The sequence below is a fragment of the Pyxicephalus adspersus genome, chromosome 5 (assembly GCF_032062135.1).
Source record: "Pyxicephalus adspersus chromosome 5, UCB_Pads_2.0, whole genome shotgun sequence".
Lineage (NCBI taxonomy): Eukaryota > Metazoa > Chordata > Amphibia > Anura > Pyxicephalidae > Pyxicephalus > Pyxicephalus adspersus.
The window spans coordinates 35,979,867-36,001,885 of NC_092862.1; positions in this window are offsets into that span (position 1 = coordinate 35,979,867).

Consider the following 22,019-nt stretch of genomic DNA (forward strand, 5'->3'; position numbering starts at 1 on the left):
ACGGTGTTATCTATAAATAAGATGTTCAGTATGAGGTAGTGGGTGAAGGGTGTTAGTAACTAATTATAGAATTATATGATCTAGCTGAGGTGTTGCCGTAGAACACACTGTTCTAATAGAGGATACAGCCATGATAAATGAAAATTAACCTTTTAGCACTAGCATTTAGATTTTGTAATGAACTATAAATATATTAATGTCTCCAACATTTTTACAATTGCATCTAATAGACAAATGGATTTCCTGTACATAAATACAGTAAATGTCACTTTATGGATCCTTTTTAACAAATGTGTAAGTGTTTTATTAATAGAGAAGGTCATCGATGAAATCACTGAAACATACTTTTAAGTGATTTCCTGATTTCAAATCAAGACTTCATCAGTCACTGGCTGATAAGTTCTTATCAACCTATCCAAAGACGGAAGTTTAGTTGTTTTGCTGCTTTGTGATTCTGGCCTTTACATGGCCTGTGTCTGGCTTTAGAAAGGGGGGATGGGAATTCCATCTAGCTATTCAACTGAGCTTGAAACCCATAGCATTTAAATTCTGATTTGCATTCACTGGTACATCATCAAACATGGTGGTGGTAATACTCCTTTATTACCTCTTAGGGGTTGATTTACCATACAAATTTAGGAGGTTCGAGCAGTAATAGTTCACTTTGCAAGAAATTCCCAATGACATGCTAGGACATTTAATAAAAAACAGGATTTTCCCTTGCACATCACTGGATGGTTGAAGTCAGTGGAGCTTCATTTCATTTCCTTAGTGAAAAAAATGGAACTAAAGTTTGTATGATCAGATAGATCAATATTGCAGAAAGAGACAGGTGATGTCCCTTCTGCAGTAATGCAACTTACCTGATGGTCCCAGGTTTCTGCACATGCGCAGCATCAACTTTAGCTGCCAGGGAAACCCGGCATTCCCATCTCCTCATACGTGTGCCGGGATGATGTATGATTATGTCATCCCAGTATGACCAATAAAGAAGGCCGAAAATCATCTGGAAGAGGAAGAACAGGAGGAAGATGTCGTCTAGCCCTGGAACATAGACTGTTGACTTTGCCATGCTTAGTTCCTCTTCAAAGCAAAACTAAAGTTCCACTTTTAAAAATGCACAATCAGGCTGGGCATTATTGCAGAGAGGGACAGGAGATGTCCCTTCTGCAATAATCATACCTACCTACCTGATCCCCCCAGGAAACTGTGCATGTGGAGCTTAGCTTGGTTGCTTAGATATCTGCAATCCCGGCTTCCCCCACTTGGGCAGTTGTTTTACCATCCCAGGAGAGGGAGCAGGGTAATGGTGAAGGCCATCCATGGCGAGCGCAGAGGTAGAGCCTATACGGGGGTCTGGGGGCATTCCCAAAAAAGTGAGGGCACAGTGTGCCTACGCGTGCCCGCCCCACTACACCCCTGCTCAAGATCATATTCAGGAAGGGAAGAAGAAAAAAGATGGCAGTGCCCCACGATGGAACAGGGACAGGTAAGTATTGGCAATGCTGTGTGAATGGCCTATATTCCTTTAAAGAGAAGTTTCGGGCGTATGTGACCCATCATGCAAAGCACCACATGTATGACATCTTCCATTTAAAAACCTCTTTTACTGGGCACTACTGACAAGCTAAGTCAAATCTGGAATCAACCAGACACAGATAATAAAAATAATAGGCATATTCTGTAGGCAAAGAAACATTGTATTATAATAACTCTGTGTTGTGTAAATGTTGTATGCCACCAACATGTTCTTTTCTAACTTAACAAGGCTGAGAAGTGCTTGTTGTCACAATAAGGTTTAAACATACTGTAAACTATGCATTTAGGCAAAATTCCTTTTTTCTCCTGGAACAATGCGACTTTGTAAGGTATTCCAATAGTAAAGTAGCATCTCAAAAGCTCAATAGAACATCTTAGTCATGATAATTACCTATCTACTTAGCATATTAAAGGAGGGTTTGTACTTACACAAATGTAAATGTTGCTGTTTAAAGGAAAAAACCTTCAAAAATACACAACCAACTTAATATCAGTCAGCAGTGTCTTAGTTAACATAGAATTCATTATAATGCAGAACAGCTGGGAGAGGAAAGGTAATGTGTAACCTAAGTGGATTCAGATAAAAAAGAGCATTTAAATTTGAATCTAGGAAAACTTCAATTATTTGCTTTAAATAGGCTCTAAATGAGCACTTGGACACTTCCTCATCCAAGTCCACGCCTGCTGCCTAATTTCCCAGCCGGACATTGAGCAAGGCTTTTATCTGAGGTGCACTGAACCCAATATTCAGCTATATATAAAGCTAAACCACATTATGCAGTTATGTATTTATAAAACATATTGCAATGTATTTTAAAATACAACAAGCATGCATACATGCATTTTTCCTTATAATAACCACCCTCCCTTGCACAGCAACACTTAGATTGGTAGAAGGAGGGCCTGTATGAGAGCCAATCAGGCTCAGCTTTATTGAATGCAGACAGGAAACATACTAACAGGGGGAGGGAGATAAGTGTGAAGAGTTGATCACTTATCAGCAGGCCTATTCCTTAATATATTTATATTCCGAGTTTTAAACTTTAGGAAACCTCATCCATGTTTCTGATTGGAGTTGAGCAGAACAGAAAAAATACTGAATCAGATCAGTCGTGAAATCCAACTAGGTTCTGTAATTCAGAATTTAGCCTTTTTTATTTTTGTTGAAAAAACACATCTATTTTCTTTTGCTTTTACCTCTAGTTCTGCTTAGAAAGCAGGTGATTTTTATGCCACTATAGCTTTGTATAATTGTAATATATTATTGTGATTTCACATGGTTAACAGACACAACATCACCCATGATAGTCTATATTCTCCAGTCTTGAATTCTTTTGATAAATCAGGCCCATTATGAGAATAAAATGATAATTTTATAATCAACAATGGAGAAAAAAAATGCCTGTGTTTAACTGGAAATATTTGCTGTGATTTTACTTGCTTAACAGTTACACAGTTACAAAGGACTTTCCAAAATGCATTGATCCCTACATGCTTTGCAACATTGTTTTGTTTTGTTTTTCTCCAAGCTCTCCTCTTGACTAACAGAAAATGGTGCCTTGGCTAGCCATGGGCTGTGTTTTATAGAAGGCTGCACTGACTGACATAGAAGATGGAGACAGGTGTGCCAATGCAGCAGCCTGTCATTGGATGATCATGGACACAGGCACTTAGGCTTATGCACAAGATACCAATATGTGGAATTTGAATTCAGAGAGAGTTTCAGTTTGAGGGTGGAATAGCTCTGATCTGAGTCAGAATCGACTCTAATTGGGACTATCCAACTACTACCACTTCTGATAACGTTTTTAGAAAAAATAGGTTTATCAGTAAGAGGGAGTGCAGAGCTGAAAAGTAGGTGTGCAGTGGTTTATTAGAAAATGAACATAGTGTTAAGAAATCAGCAGTGAAATGGAAAAGGGTCCAGGGTTTGCAGTGTGTAAAAGGGGTGTAGTGGTAAAAAGGGGTGCAGAGGCACGCAAGTGAGTACAGAGGGTATTGGTGCACAATGGATGCAGGATGCAGAAGTGAATGGTGGACAAGTGGTAAGGTTTCGGAGGTGTGCAGCATGTAACAGGCGAGAGGCAGGTGAGGAGAGCAGACATTGCCTATAGTTAAGTGTGTCATTTTTTATATATATATATATATATATATATATATATATATATATATATATATTTTTGTATCCAGAAGAGGCTGTATATACTACTAGATTGTAAGCTCTTCGGGGCAGGGTCCTCTCCTCCTGTATCACTGTCTGTATTAGTCTGTCATTTGCTATCCCTATTTAATGTACAGCGCTGCGTAATATGTTGGCGCTATATAAATCCTGTTTAATAATAATAATAATATATAGAAAGAATTTAAATTTGTGGTGATATAATTAAACCGTGTTATGGAAGGTTCAAGGACTGTGGTTTAGGTGTGCTGTGTATACCATGTGTATTTCTTGTTAATAATACCCCTTTCAGTCTTTCCTACTTTCAGTACAGGGTAGCCGCACCCAACATTTGGCATTAGCCAACATTTGACATTAGCATAACTTTCTTAGCAGTGCCAATCGATACCCTACTTCTTTCACAATCCTAATAAAATAACACTCAGCAATGTATTCTGTTTTCAATTATAAACATTGTAGTTTTAAAATATGTCAGCCTTTCAGCTTTTACTGCTTCAATTAAAAATAATCAAAAACAAAAATACATTTTTCTGTTTAGGATTCAGGATTTTTTTTGTTAACTATTCAGCTTTTGTTATGCTTTGGAATTATGTTTTGTTTTAAGCTTTTTGAACGGTATCTATGACATTTTGGTAATAATTCCCTTCTTGGGTCCAGCTACCATTTTTTTAACTGAGCCCTTGAACTAAGTAGCTTAAAGCCTATTTCGCAGTTGTGGCGGGAAACTAAAAGATAAGCTGCTCCCAGGTGCATATCAAACTGCTGCTATGCTCCCAGGAGAAGCAAATTCCCAGAGGAGGAAAGGCAACCACATGGCTAGAACTGACATGTCGCTTCCAGGAACTGCACCACAACCACAACTCATTCGCATGCAAACATGACACATTTAGCTTAGTGGCTAGTACACTTTGCTATACTGGGGTACCAAATTCAAATCCCAACCAGAACATTCCAGTTTCCTCCCATATCCCAAAAGCATACAGCTAGGCTAATTGGCTTTCCTAAAAAAAAAATCAGTGTTTGACTATGTTATTGACATACAACTATTACAGGGACATTAGATTGTAAGCCCCCTTATGGCACACATACTGATATGACTATAGACTTTGTTAAGTGCTATGTAATATGTTGGCTGTATATAAATGCAAGTTAATAATAATACCTTTTTTCAATTCAGTTAAAAAGGAGTAGTAGGGAAATTGGTCAAGCCCATGGTACTACAGTGTGGTCAACCACAAGTCTGAAATGGCCACTTGGATGTATTGTATTGTATTGATGTATTCCAGATGTAAGGTCAGATTGTGTGCAGTTATTTTTGGAATCATGGTTAAACAATGGGAATTGTTGAATAATAAAAAAATAACAACTGTGTCTTGAACATAGTTTATGCTGAGTATGTACAAATATATATTTATAATTTTTATTAATAAACAGAATTTATATAGCGCCAACATACTATGCAGCACTGCACATTAAATAGGGGTTGCAAATGACAGTCAGTGACACAGGAGGAGGAGAGGACCCTGCCGCAAAGAGCTTACAATCTAGGACAGCGACCGCCAACTACTGGTAGTCCTCGAGAAAATTTTGGTACGTGGTATGTGGCTCTGGAAGAAGGACCCCACTGGGGGGGAGCACCGGCCAGAGCCGTGGACCACATCCCCCGTACGGATTGCAGGCTCAGGGCAGTGGGTGGGTTGGGTCTCTCCCATCGCAGGCTCAGACCTGCGATGGGAGAGTGGGCAGATTCTGGCATCATGATGTCACTACGGGGGAAGTTTCTTCACTCAGCTCCCTGCACATGCGTGGTCCAGAGCCGGTAAATTTAGTGGTCTGCTGGTCCAAAAAGGTTGGCAACCACTGATCTAGGAAGTGGGAGAAGTATCAAACAATAGGAGGGGAGACATATACATATACATACATATATGCATATATATATATATATATATATATATATATATATTCCCTTGCTCTATCTGTATATCTATATGTGGAATTAAAGAACCTTTGTAGATGTGCAATATATATGTTAGATTTTTCACGGACTTTTACATAAATGCAAATGTGAAAATTTACTACAAAATGCATACCCTGCAGCTAAACGACCCTTTATTGGATAATGTTTTAAGCAGGCTTATTAAATAATGTATACCTTTTGTAAATACATTCTAGGTTGTAGAGCTATAATGTAAATTCTGAAATTTGTCACTTTCGATCTCTGGTCTTTAATGCATTATCAAGAGTATCCCCTAGGTTATCGAATACACTTTATAGCTTTACATGTTTATGGAATTTATGCTATTTACAGATCCAGGTTCCGCAGATGTTCATGTGAATTCTAGATCATGACAGAATTTTACCTGTGTATTTCACAAGTGAATCTAAGGTGTCCATCAAGACTTGTTTAGAAAGTTGCATCTAGCATGTCACTCTGGTGAACTTCCTGTTCTGTAACCTTGTCCTCTGTTGCACAGTTCATGGAGTTCCTTCACCTCTCTAGGGATAGTCGGAGGATATAACATAGGCTCGTTGCCCTTTGTCCTGGAGAATCCCTGGGAGTTGTGATTTCATAGATTAGAAAGAGTGCTAATTTGTCTCACTAGTGAACCAGATTTGACTTGTTGAGCTTATCCAGTAAAGCATAGAAATTGTAACCTCTGGCTAAGTAGAAATGCCTCATTTACAATTGTTGGCTCCTTAGATAATTCGAATTAGCTTTTAAACATGACATCTAAATACAAGCAATAGCACATGATCTGAGGATCTCCTCACCTGAGATCACCCTGCAGACCTCTTGGCAGTGACTCAGATGATACTGAAAACTGGAGAATTTTTCCTTAAATGCATTCAAAAACTTGACCCTGTGTTTTCCTGCAGAAAATCAAGTGTACTATCTATTCAGACAATAGATGACCTTCTTGCTATTGTTCATAATTCAATATGTAAACATAAGTTGTGTGCATCTGTCCATACATAAAAGGAAAAGTATAGCTAGTTCATGGTGAGAACATATTTCAGTTCCTACTGCAGGGCTTAAAGAGTCGCTATCCTGAGAAAATATAAGGGCTACAATTGGTGGCTAGTACTAGTTTTCTGGCTATATCTGACTTTTAAATGCAGATCTGGAACAAGCATGCTACAAACAGTGCCAAAAAGTGCCAGATTCAATCACCCTTACATGTGTTTTGATGACCAAGTATCAGCATAACAGCTAGAGATAGAGCTAGCAGTCTCAGAAAGAGTTCAGAATAAAGTAGCCTCCATTAATAATGTAATTTATGGTGTGGATTTCACATTCTAAATGTCTTTTATTTGTATGTCATTCTAATATATAGAGAGATTTAAACACTAGCCACTAGAAAACTCAAATTCAAAACATTTATTTAGTTTGCCCCCCAACTATAGAACAGAACCTAAGCAGTGCTTAAGCTTAAGCATTACCTTAAAAATATACCTGTTGTCTGAATTCCTCCTAAAAAATGGCACTTCCTAATATGTGACATGTCTAGACATTCATGTTCTTTAGGTTTATAGTTGTACTTCTGCTACCTCTAACTGCTAATCTCAGGAGATCACTACTGTGCTGCTCCCATTTCCTTGCTGGAAGTTCTGGCATAAGGAAGCAAATCCCTGCTCCTACTAAAAACCAAACACAATAATTGTGACTGTTCCTTTGCCTTCTGTCAGCCTTTTTTTTTTGGTCAAAGCTTTTAGAGTTCAGGTCAATTTTAGAATATCTGCCACACAAGGAGTGCAGTTTTTATTGCATTGTTAAACTAAGGGCAGGTTCACAATTGAGTCGTGCAATTTCAAGCAGCTCCCTGGCTTGTAGTTAGCCGCTCGAGGATGTGCATGGGACAGCTGTACTATTAGCGCTCACTGCTGCCCCTATACATACCCTATGGAGCTGCAGCCAAGAGACACCCAGAGAGTCAGAAGTTTCTGGTATGTGGAAGCAGTGAACAAACTGCAACTTCACTGTCAGTGTGAATTCAGCCTATTAAACGTCCATTAGAAGAAAAAAACAGTCAGTTATGTATGATTATGATATCTGATTACATTGACAAAATTATAATTGTGAAATTATTATTAAAAACTACACATAGAAACGTTTTTTAAAAACCATAAGCACACAATTATAACAATATTTACATCAAGCTGTGTCAATAAATAAATGTATAAAATAATTGAAGGATAAACTTCACATTTCCTTGAAATCAATCATCTTCGAGTCCCCAGCGCTAAGTCTATGGATCATTATGGCACATCTGGTAAGTACTTTGTATCCAACTCTGACCTTGTAACATGACATGGACAAATGGCTGTCCACTTTACAGTCTGATGTTAATTTTACAGTCTGTGAATTGCAGTCAACATAACAAATCGTTAGTAATTTTTGCAAATCAATGTCAGCCTTAGAAAATAACGCAGGGCAACATGTTGATGACAGGCAAAGTGATGCAGATGATGATGATTTCACAAGCTGACAATGACTTCCAGAGGTTGCGAGTGAAAGAAATACATCAGCTTCTCAAATTTTCAACTTATTGAGGTCAGTTCAACTGCAAAGTACACTCGCCTAGCTGAGGATCTTGGGGAATATAATTCAGTAACAGATGTGTTTGTAAGGATTGCCTGTCCCCAAAAAACAGTTCCATTACATCTCTTTCACAGCAGTCATGACCTCTCAGGACAAAGACTTGTCTATAGACCTCTATGTAGTGTGGAAACCACTGAATGGCTTCATTTGAAAGTAATTAGGAATGTTTCTGGTAATAGAAGCATAAAAGTAAAAATCACTAAACCACAGCTATTTTCTACTGAAAACCACAATTATGACCCTTGATGTGTCTTTCTTACATCACAAGGCATATCCCATAATCATAGATGTTTCCATGGATACTAATTGATGATGTAATTTGTGGTTCGGTTATCTCTTTGGTTGCATGGGGGCATCTGGATTGCTCATTGAACTGAAAAGAGATGCTTTGCAAAATCACACGGAATGCTTGTTTAATTCCTATTGCCTCCATTGACCAAAGAAAGCATTTATCCAACACATTCCCATTGGATGGACTTTTATCAGCTGTAGACCAGTTGGAATTTTTTGTTCCATTAGGCAAATCGGTTATTTGACACATCTGGATATTGACACATGTGATGTTAGTCTTAATTAAACACTGGGTTGTAGTGTTTTCATATAGAAAGCTTATTTCCCACTGCAAACAAAAATTTCCCAGTACACATACCAGATAGTCAGGAAAAAATATTACACTGTTATAAGGTTTCGACAGTTTGTGTTTAAAACAAAGGCTTTGGGTGCATTGAGTTGCACATATATGTGCAACCCACTTCTTGATTTGCTGGATTTTATGCAATGCCACAGCCATTCCTCCAGAGGTAGTTAGGGGTCTCTTGAGCTGTGGCTGACTAATCTTCTTTTTAATGGTGCCAACATATTCTGTTGGCCAAACCCCCTTGGCAGAGCCAGTGGCATGATGGCTATGATCTTTTCAGGGGTCTGTTAGGAGCATTCTGAAAACAAATGTAAGGGGCATGTTCCACATTAACCTTGATGACTTGCATTTAGCAGGGGGTCTCTGAGATTTGATATTTATTTTAAAGATTCCTCTGGGGTAAAAAGTTTGAGAGGTGCTGCACTCAGGATCTTAATTTGCCATTGCGTTGTGCTGGGCTTTTGGTGTGTCCCTGGAGGAATAGATCTCCAGGCATACTTGTTCCAATTTATTAATTGCTTTACATGTTGCAAGTTGTAGCTCGGTCACATAGTCACATTCCACCCTCTAAGTGCCCAGCAAATCTTTATAGGTTGAAGATTCTTGGAACATAATCCAAGGTGCCCAAGTTTCCAAAAATGTCTTGTCCCATTTATATATATCCGCAGTCAAGTCTCCATTAATCTAATTTTGTTTACTCTGCGGAGCCACATCCCTACTGAAGGGGCCAACACTTTCTTCCACAGGCTAGGGATGCACCCCTTGGCCGCATTTAACAGATGTTTGCAAGACCAGAAAACATGTAACATCGTGCTCCTCTCAGTACCACACCTCCAGCACTTATCAGAGACATTAGGGAAATATTATGCAATTTATCTGGTGTCTTGTACCATCTGGTAATGATTTTATATCCCATTTCCTGGGCTCCACTGTGCATGAAAGATCCCTATTCTTTAAATAAAGGATATCATTCACACCTGATTGCCAACCCATTGATCAAAAACACCGGACTCAATGATTTCACCTTCAAATTATATGATTAGTCAAAGGATTCACTTACCTTTGCCACACCAAGATGTGGTATTGGATCATTTTTTTTCAGTAAATATGTGACCGAATATATTCTTTATTGTTTAATTTGTTTAAGTAGGTTTGCTTAATATATTCTTAGCATTTGTTAGAAAATCAGATAATAATATTTTATGTTGCATTAATATAAAAATATTGAAAACTTTAAAGGGTTCACAAACTTTAAAGGACCACTGCATAGATTGTGGTGAAACAGGAGATTCGCAATATGACAGCCCACAAATCTGCAGCAATGTCAGTTTTAAAAGCAAAAAGGTTCCCAACTAGTACTAGCAAGTTGTAGCTGGATGTTGAGTGTAGATATATAGAATGCCCATAACAGAACCTGGAAACATCCTGTCTGGGGCTCATGTGTCACCCAGGTTTTTATTTTATACCTTTTGGAACCTCTGATCCACCCCAAGAATTCATCTCAGTCTCAAACGCTCCTAAAAGTTGTGACATGTGCTTTGCCAGCTTTGGTTGCAAGGGAAACACAGGAATCTCGGCTTCCCTTGCAAGTGGCAGGATGAATGCACAGGAGTTACGTTATACCAGCATGGAACCTGGATAGGTGACCTGCTGTTAAAGTACTGGCATTACTCTGTAACCTGGTGAGCAGTAAGCCTGATTCTGCTGGAGCGAAGTCTGGTCCATTTAGAACTTTTTTTGAAACCCTGTGCATTAGGTGACTGGCAAGAAATAGGTTTGTCCGGTTTGATAGACAGGGCTACATATTCTTTTTTTATGAATGCTAGTTCATGGCTAGGTTTGCTTTTAAGTTTTGTCTCTTTTGTGTGTTTGGAAACCCTGAAACGTGTACAGCACTGCGTATATTTTGTGAGCAGCACCAAATAAACATATCACTGTTTGTAAATGTAAAGAGGTCACTGGGCTAAATTCAGTGTTTAGAATGGCTTTTTACCCCAGGGAGCCTAACCCAGCTACCTAGCCCCCTCTTTACATATATATAAAATATATGAACCTGTTGAAGAAACTATTCTATAGACAAAACACATTCTGCAAACATAAAAGTACCTATACGGTAGTGATCTTGTTCTTCCTACCTAGCATGACATGAAGCCTGGATAAAATATAGGCCAATGCAGCTGGCACTATCTATAAATGAAATACAGTTCTGATTGGCAAATGGCAAGCCATTTGTTGAATAAACTGCTGAAAATAACATGAGTAAAATTGATGTAAAAACAGCCTGTTTGAGACTAAATTACACAAGATTAGTAGAAGATGAAGCATATGTAGCAAAGGTTCTCTCTTATCTCTTGTAAGATAAAAAAGGGCATCATGTTATGCTATTTCTTTTTTTATTAACACAATGAGAAAGGTACCATGACTAATGCTTGTGTCAAAGGGCAACAAAGGGAAGAAAATTCCAAGTTTCTGCCCTCCTAAACCATAAACCCAAAAGTGTTGGAAATAACACACTAAAAATCTTTAACCAAATCAGGCCAAGCAAACCAATGTCAAAGAAAGTCTTGGAAAACCTGCAAGCTTAGTATTTCTGCGGGTTGAACTAGACACACACAGACCATGCTTCTTGAGAAACTGATGATGACTACATGATTCCATCTAAACAAGTTTACAAACCTTGAAATAGGGTGCTTCTTCCCATATGGTTTTGACAACCCACTTTGAAACTTTGATTTTGATTTTGGTAAATAAATTGTTATGAAATAATTGTTCAGTGATGCCTTCTCAATCAGGAACGCTTACCAGCCATCATACCAGAACCATGCCACATTACATACAGTTTATGTACACAAATATTTTGCTATCTGTTATAAAGTTTCTACCAGGCTGCTAATAGATCAGTAATTGCTTAGCACTGTCAAGCCAAAATATATGTTGTAACTGGCAGGTACTCCTGGTGTAAAACATGTCAACAGCTTGGGGAAATTGTACTTAGATATACTTTAAAAAATATAAACAAGGACTGGGTAATGAAAGTAGGTGTATTACAAAAAATAAATCCACGTTGATTCATTTTATATTGATTGATTTTATCACATAGCCATCAGGAACCTGGTAAATGTAGCACTTACACAGTCCATGGAGAAATAAAAAAAACTGTACCAGGTGGCACACATCTCTTTTCTAAAACAGAAATATAAGAAAAAATGTTTTGTTTAATTACCTACCACATCATGCACTGGGGTAGCCGAACCTGCTATCCCTTTCCAGGTTTACAGGCTAAGCTACCCACTATAGATTATTAATGTTAAGTGGACTGATTATGGGGTCATTTGGCCTTCTTGTCAGTTCACTTTTTTCACTTTGTTGGACACTGTCATAATAATGAAGAGTATTTAAAAACAGTTGTCACTCAATGTTGTCACTTATCATTTCTACATTTTGTAGTAGAGAACATTTGTTTAATTCGATCATCTAGAGCAGGGATAGGCAAACTCCGGCCTTTAAGCCAGATACAGCCCAGCCAGTAGTCCGTTCCGGCCTAACGCCTCCTGGTCGATCCGGCCTAATCCCGGCCAACAGGGGTCGGCCACCCGCAGCTCCGGAGCCACATGCAGCTCTTGAGCCTCCTTGTTATGTCTCCCTTCCTTATTTACCGCGGCCGGCGATAACACTTCCGCCACCGGGGTAAGGGGACATTCCCTCTTCTCTGTATGCATTGCAGAGGAGAGAGATTTCCTTTCGGGGCGTTCCCTCTTCTCCTTATGCATTGCAGAAGAAAGGGATTTCCCTTCAGGGGCGTTCCTGGTGGAGGGCAGAGCCATCAGCACGGGACTCGAGAGAGAGAGAGAGTCCAGCCTAGTGTGCCTTCTTGAACTCCTAAAATGGCCTAGTAGCCAAAAAAGTTTGCTGACCCCTGATCTAGAGTGAAATGTTCATATGTTTGTAGGCTTCACCAGAGCTTGCTTGAACAATATTTGATTTACTTGACAGGTTGCTTATGTTTTCCCAGATACAGGTTGGTGTCTGTTATGATTCTACCTAACTTTTTCATAAGCACATACATGTAGGTTTTCATGATGTAGACCAACCTTTCCCAAACATGTTACCCATGAGGAGCCCTTGAAAAAAATCAAGGTCTTGGGAAATTCCTAATGAAACCCAATTTTTATTGAAGGTCAGTGGGGGAATGCCTTTTACATCGATGGCCAGTGGAAACAATACCCCAATTACAGTGGTGCCTATTTTACCACCTTTATCAACAACTAAAAACATCATTAGATACCAGGAGCTGACTACACCGAGTGGCGTTGGCTACAGGACTATGTGAGCATCATCAAATGAAACGTTCAAAGAACCAAAGAACCCAGCAAACTCTGGAAGAACCCTGTGGCTCTAGAAAACCCTGGTTGAGAATGGCTGATGTAGACTGTGATGTTTGTAGAAAAATCTTACATTAAATTATACATATATATAATATATAAATTATAATATATAAATTATACAGGTGCCCAGATCTGCATGCACAGCTTCTTGCCAGCTAATGTTTGTAGGCAGCTTTAGTCAGGTCTGATTGATGAAAAACAATGCATATCTGAGATTTTATCTCAGTAGCTGATAAGGAAACCTACTGATTGTCTGATACACAGATAGTTACATCAAAAATTACTTTAAAGACCAATACTATACACAGCCTGATTATCACTTGTGATTATCAGGCTGTTTCTGAACAGCCTCTTGCAATAGTAGGCACCTAAGGGCGGTTTAAGGCACTTATCACACTTCCAATCCCTTATGCAATAGAGTGGAGGATTTAAAGTGCCATTAATGTCAGTGTCATGTAAGGATCATGGTAGGTGCCAGTGCTCATAAGAGTGGGAGGACAGGAAGATATCTGCCCAATATAATTTTTATGCAGAAGATATCTATCTGTATTTGGCCTTAATGGCTTACGTTCACTTTTGTAACAAATCCCATATTCAGGTTCAGTTTTTTTTTTATTTTTGTTTTGCAAAGGGAGGGATAGCACAAGTTTACTTCTTTCTACGTATACTATGAAAATAGCCTATTTCTGCTGTTTTAATGTCCAGTGGACAAGATTTATTTTTTCATTGGTTTAATAAGGTTCTTTTATTCAGCTGTGTTGAGAGTGTTAATTTGTTAGCTGATGGCAGCAAAGTTATCTGTGTTCCTTAACAATCTCTAAAATTTAAATCGCTAAATTTGAATAAACTTTCACCCTTTAAGTAACTAAACATAATGGACCTGATTTAAAAAAGTCCTCCAAGACTGGAGTAGATAAACAATCATAGGACAATCTGGGTGATTCAGCACATTTTTTAAGAAATACAGTCCAGGTTTGCTGGATCACTAAGGTTCTCCATGATAATTTATCTTCTCCAGTCTTGGAAAGCTTTAATAAATCAGCCCTAATGTTTATCCTTCTCATTTCAGTGTGTCCATTTTTAATTGGTCTACCTTTACTTCTGGGAACAGAAGTACATAAACGTTGATTGGAAAGATGTAGCTCATATGATCAAAACAGAAATGGCAAGTGGTAGGATAAACAAAGAGAATAAGGAAATGTTAATGGTGGAAATGTCAAGAGGCCACCATCTCATCCCTGAAAGCAAGGTGCAGAGATAACCAAACAAATAATCCAAGAGATAGTTGGCAAAAGCAACAAGACCCTGTGTCATGGGAACCGTACAGAAAAAAAAGCAGATACTTATCATGATAAAAAGATAAATTACTATGAAATAACCATAAAGTTTCATGGTAAATTGGCATTTCTCTTTCCCTCAAACTCAAGTTTGACCACGGTAAGAAACTCAATTATCATGCAGTGTTCTGGCACTTTTGGAAGTTTATGTTGCAATATTTGCTCATGAAAGAGATGTGAAGAAGACTAAATTGTTAGATCTTCTGTACTTTTAATCAGATCAAGTCATCCTCTGTATCAAGTTTTTTGTGCGGAAAGCAATTATAGTAAATATAGCTACCAGTCAGAAATACTACCACCAATATAATGGTGGAAACTGCCCTACTTCTCCCCAAAAGAAAGAAAAAAAAGAAATGTTGGTCACAATAAGCCTAAATTTTGCACTTCTCTTCTATTTCTACTTGTTTGTAGAGGTAAAGATGTCTCTACTCCTGCCATATCATTGATCATGATGAGCTTCACCTAGGCAATTTATTCACTTCTAGAAAGTTCTAGAGAGGGAACGCATCTTTAAAGCCACACCTGGCATAAAGCTACTCACAGACATCCAATGGTTCTTGCCCAAAAATCAGCTCAGGGCCGATATCGGACGAGAATCTGGCATGTGTATGCCTGTTGTCCATCGTCCGAATGACCACCTTGGCGGATCCATGGACAATGGACGACGAACGATCCTAATCCCAAGGGAAAGGGGAGAGCGCGCAGCAAGGTGCCGCTCTGTCGTTCTTCTCCTCCCCTCTCCATAGAGCAGAACGGTGTTGTATGTAGAGCACTCGTTCATGCATCGTGCAGTCCTTTGTCGTTGGAAAGGATCGTGAAAGATCCTTTCCAATGACAATAACTGCACATGTGTATGCAGCTTAAGTCTTAAAAACACTAGATACAGTTCCAGGAAATGTCTACCAGATTACCACATAGAGGATCATCCACACTAAGGTGTTAGTCCACAACCAAATCATTGTTTTCCCACTTTGGATTCTAAATTATATATATGCATAGATACAAAGACAAAATAGTTGTAAAACACAAGCAGACTCTATAACACTGTCATAGCCTTATCATCCTAAATAGTGTTCCTCAACCAGGCTTCATCCACAAGTTGCTAGGGGCTTTCTGATCAATAAAAAATTTGTGCCTCCCAGATGAGTTTATGCGACGCCAGTTGTTTTTTTTTTTTTGGTTGTCTGTAAGGTTGACATTTTTCTCACTGACCAGTAATGTAAGAAGCATTCTTTCCATTGACCACCACACTAATGTACTGTGAGCTGTGAATATAGCAGAAGTAGCAGAGGTTCCCTGAAAACATGATAGTGACCCCATGTTAAAAATGTAGAGAAAGACTGTTCTAAAATCTTGTTCTTGGTGCATAGACTTGTACATACATTATATTTAGATCTACATGGTTCTTGCAAACTGTCTGCAAATACCAATTAGGACAGTCCTAGCTACACATCAGAACTAAACAGCCATTAGAATTTCTATTCAGATGTCATTTGCCTTCTTGTGAGTTTTACAGTTTTAGCATTTTAACTTTTATATTTTTATAATTAGATCATCTGTCCCCAGGATCTTTCTACAAAAGATAAAGACGTTGTGGCAATGTTACATTGAGGTAGTTGCCTACAGCAAGGAAGCAGGTGATTCCTTTTATTCCCATTTCGCTACCAGAACTATGAAGCATGATGTGAGTGTGCTATAAAGAAAAGCTCCAATTTCTTTGATAATATCCCGAAAAATGAGTGTGAAAAGGACTGAGAATAAAAAGTCTGACCCATTTGACAAATTTTAATGTTTATCATAAGGATTATATTATATTAATGTAAATCTTTTTTTTAGGATGTTAGGGGAAATCCCCCTAAAGAAACGAAAAATGCACTCCTAGGCCCCTTTCACACTTGTGATACCACATGATCAACCACTCCCATTTAAATATTTGTGAGCAGTTGGTAACTTTTGACAAGCTTTTGTACAGTTGCATTTGCGCAGAGGTAAGTTTGCAGTACAGTTCATGGATGTTGCTTTTGTCATGTTGTTGTTGCTTCTACTTCTATTGAGGAACTGCACAACCAAGTATGTGTCGGACGCTGTGCTTGACTCCCAGGTGTATATAGGGTTCAAAATCAAATGGTTTTTGAAACTGTTGTCCTCACAACAGGTATCCCCTATTGTAAAATTTCCAACCACCTCTTGTAATGGGGAAAGGTCTAACATTTGCATTACTAGTCACTTTTTTTCTTGGTGACATTGGTAATTCCTTAAATGAGGACATAGATTGAAAAATAAGTGTCTAACCCCTCCCCACTCTATTCAAAAAAAGAAGAATTTCTCCTTAGGATTCACTTTATAAACTTATGAGCTCCTAGGCTAATATGCTATCAATGGAACAAGCAAGGTTATTGTAGATGTACAAAGTAGGTTGGCGATGATAGGAATACAAAAAAAACACATTGCTTTAGGCTGGGCAAAGGTTGGTCATGTACACAAATAAGGACTGTTGTGCTGATATGTCAGAGCCAGTATTAAACTCCTATCCTAGTCTTCAGTAAATATCACTAAGGAACAGGTCAACGTGACATCTTTGTGATGGGGTGCTGCGGATAAAAGGTCTCAGTGACACAAAGACAGTAATGGGGACAGCTGGCAACTATGAAAATCTAGATACTCCCGGCAACCCCCCTTTTTTTTGGCCAAGAATCATTTCTACGTAACAGCTTACCTAGGCTGACAGAAGGCTGACTGAATGAGTCAGGACATTGTTTGCCAGACAGGTGTGAGCAGGCCTTGCAAACTTCCCACTGACAGAACACCTGTTCATTAACCCCATTCACTCCTGAAAGATATAATCCAGTGAAAGAGGATATTTACCAGGATGGACAAAAACAATGGAGACCACAGCCACCTCCCCATAAAGTGTACTTAGCGTGTGGAGGTGGGAACAATCATTTCTTTAGATTTTCATGCTAGTACAAAAGGCAATATTGCAAAAAAAATATACTAAAGGGACAGTTCATCTAGACTTTTTACCCGTGTTTTGTTGTGCAATCTTTTTTGTATTTCAATATTTTTATTAGGTTTTTACCAAAAAAAAAAAGAATAAAATAATAATTAACAGAAAGAAAAACACACAGTTTAAAACATTCCGCTCGCATGTAAGCTTACAAGCATGTTAACATGGGAAAATAATCAATGGACATGAACTAAAGAACAACAAGACAAAACATTCCTATTTATGGAATACCCACTAAAGTTCCTTCTGAGCTTGTTTCTGATAGGTAATTATTGTATATCCTACCATCAAAACAAGATAGGGCTTTAAAGAACAAGGGGAGGGGGAAGAAACAGAAAAGAGGGAAAAAAAAATTTGTAGACCCACATCCTGTGCTGTAGTTGGTAAGAAGTTCTCCAGCTATGTAGACTTAAACATCCTCCATGGATCTCAAAATCAATCAAAGTTATCCAGGGTATTAGTAAGGGTGTGTGTGAACCTATCATTCACCATAATTCTATCCATTTTAAGAAAAAGAGAATCCATGTTGATGACATTAGATTTCCAGGACTTGGCTAATGTAATGCGGGCTGCCAATAATATAAGGTTCATTAAGTTAAGGTTTGGTTTGTGTAAAACTAGATCACATTTACTAAACAAGGCCCCCTCAGGCAAACTTTATATATATTTCTGTAAAACCGTAGATATAAGTTTGAAAATGTCCGACCAGTAGCTCTGTGCTATTGGACACGGCCACCAAATATGCTCAAATGTTCCCCTGGAAGCACAGCCTCTAAAACATATTGGGGAAGGAGTTGGAGTGATATGTCGAAATGCGAAAAAGAATAGGCTCCCTCACTCCAATCTTCCTGATCCAAAGACATGCCAAGATCTGCCTCCAATGAGCATATATATTCTAATTTCGATGTTGGAGTAATCAAGGCAGCATATATAATTGAAATCTGACCTGTCATGTCAGCTAATGACCTACAGGTACTCTCAAAAGGAGTAGAACAAACTACTGGAGCCGCATGTGGCTCTTGAGCCTCCTCTTGCTGTGGTTCCCTAAAGGGAATTCCCTCTCCTCCCCAATGCATACGGAGGAGAGGGAATTCCCTTCAGGGGCGTTCCTGGTGGGGGGCCGTGTGCTCCTGCCCACCCCTGAAATGGCCTAGTGGCCAAAAAAGTCCTGCTTTAGAAGAATGACAGCACTGTGCTTCTGCACATAAATGGCACAGTAGTATTGATACTCCTATAGAACTACAGAACTATAAAACAGAACTTTCATAAAAAAAATAAAATAAATAAATAACACTTACTTTTACAATCGAAGAGCCCTGGATCACACACTGTCCCGGATTTCATCTGTTCTTGCGCTGCACATGTGCAATATTGGGTGATGTTTTCTGAAAAAAAAGTGTCCTCCACATGCGTGAGATAATTTTTTTTTTTTTTTATATTCTAGAAAAGCCTTTTCTGTGCATGCCCCATATCGGAGCATCCCAAAGCCTCCTGGGATATGTGATGTATGTATCCCAGGAGGCTGTAGGGCCAGTAACAGTGCTCGCCAGACACCAGTCCCCCAATCTAACACCGCACTCTCCACCTATAGCAAGCCCCCGCTCAGCTTCCAGATACTGGTTGCTTTACCCAGCATAGGGTTGCCCCCGGACTTAGCGTGCAAGGGATGGGGTCTAGGAAGGGCTGGCAAAGGAGCAGGAGCCCACATATAAAGCAGTACCAAGACTACAACAGAGACAAGTCCAGAATACAAAGCACGGATCATACTCAGAAAATCTGTCCACCAGATAAAGTACACAAGGGCAAAACACAAGCAGAGTCGGGGTCACAGGCAAAAGGTCAGTCCAGGCGGTGTAAACTCCCAGGGTAAGAAATAGCATGGATTAACCAAGCTAAACACTACAACAAGCAGTGGGAGCAGAGAAGCTACAAAGCCCCACCAGCCAATGGCAGTGCAGGAGCACTAATCGGCTCCTAAAATCCCCTTCAGCTGTGCACAGTCTCAAAGTGTGTGCTGGGGATGCCAAGAACGTACATTTTAGGCTGCACAGCTAAAGAGAAGCAGAAGATGCTGCTATTTCCTTGCTGCTAGACAGAATAAATGGGAAGAGATACTGCAGGGGTGCACAGCACAGCATTGCTGACCCAGCAAGCATCTCCTAACAAGAGTTGTCCACAGTTTTATAGAATGTTAAAAATGTCATAATAGGTCCGCTATAAGTAAGTAGCAAACTAGTAAACTAGTAAATCCTAAGTTCAGTTTACAATTTTTCAGCAGTTATAACAGGAGTGGGCAAAGTTTTTCGCTCACGGGCCACAATGAGTTTTCAAATTTGACAGACAAGCCAATATAGGATAGATGGACAGTGTTTGTATGAACTAATATAAAGTATGTGTAAAAAAGCCATTACCTAAATGTACAGAAAACTTACATTCAAATTACATTCAATTTTAGTGGAAACAGTGTTGTTGGTCACTCTATTTTGCCGGTGGATAATTTTGTACCAATATTTGATAGGCCAGATTAAAAAGCACAGGTTCTGGATCCTCAACAGCAAGGTCATGTGCAATAAAAAAAAGGAGTTCATATATTGAATATTATTATAGCAGGTATTAACCACATAGAGTTAATAGAATACAATATTTTTACTATAGTGGGCCTTAAAAAGGGCAATAACCCCTGAGATAATATTTGTGAAATCCTTTTTATACTCAGAATAACATGAAAATTGATAATAAAATATGCATGCACTAAATTCAGCTGATCTGTGCAAAAAAGCCCTCAGTGATTTAAAATCTTCATCTCCAGTCGTAAAAATTTGCAAATAATGCACAGTAATGTGTTATGCTTTAGTGAATTGATCCTAAAATCTTTCCCAGCATCAAGAAAGGCTGGAATGTAATCATACCTATTTTATGTTACAAGAAATCGTAATATTTCTTCAAAGGATGTCAGCCATCTGGGTTTATAAAAAGACAAATCCATGCAAGTATTTTGGATTGAGAAGAATATGCTAAAGATTGACTCTGTAAACTGCTTTTCAGGGTACATCAGCTGTTCAGTTTAAAGCTGAACCTCTGACAGAATAATATACACTGTTACGTAGGTATTTAAAAAAATGAATCATGAATTCTCTTCCAAAGACAATAAACTATTTTTTTCAAACTTCCCTGGACTACTAGCCCAAATGGGAATACCAGAATACCGAGCAGAAGACTCGCAGCTTTTCATAGACAGTTCCACTGGAAGTTTGAAATCTGGTAAAGACTTATTGAAATATGAAGAAAGAAGAATATGAAAATATCAAAATTTTCGAACAAAAGCTTTGCTATCATGAACACTAATGGTCCATATGTGTTGATTTACAGCAAAGTGGAAAAGTGGATACACAAAGTACCCATGTTTCATCTGCTTGTGGGATAGTAGAGCAAAGAAAAAAGTGACATGGCCTCCAAGGGAAAACATGAAAATAGGTGCAGCAAACATCCTTAACGAGCCAATGGTTGACAAAGAAAAAATCATTCCCCCTCCACTACACATAAAGTTGGAATTGATAAATTAATTTGTTAAGACCTCTGAACAAGGACGGTGATTGCTTCAAATACATTTGTAGATTCTGCCCTGGATTCAGTTCTGAAAAATTGAAAGCCGGAATCATTGATGGACCCCAGATTCGGAAACTGATAAATTATTTAAATATCACAAGTTACATGACTGATACTGAAGCTTCTGCCTGGCACAGCTATGTCACGTTTGTCAAGAACTTCTTGGGTAACCATAAAGCAAGAAAATATGAAGAACTGGTCCAAAACTTGCTCCTAAACTTTAAAAATTTGACTATGAGCATAAACATACACTATTTCCATAGCCATTTGCAAAAATTGTGATTTCAGTGAGGAACAAGGGGAGAGGTTCCACGAAGATATAAAGGTGATGGAAGAAAGGTATCAGGGCAGATGGGATAGACGCATGATGGCAGACTACTGCTGGAGCCTTCAACGTGACTGTCCTGATCATCAGCATAAAAACAGAGTTTTTCAATAATTTTTTTGTGATTAGTTCTGTAAATATACTGAATATAGAATATATTGACATTAAAGGGGAACTAAACTCAAAAGTGCCAAAAAAAAATACACTTACCTTCAACCACGCAAGGCAGTCCGATCCATCTGGGGGTGTCCTGCATCTGGTCCCGTGTCGTCCGGGCATCCTTCCTGGAGCCAGCAATCCGGGCACCATCATTTTCTCCTCTTCTTCCAGGTTCTTCATCCTATGTCATCCAACCCAGACGCGAGATTGGGTGACCTAGACTGCGCATCCGTGAGATCGGCAAA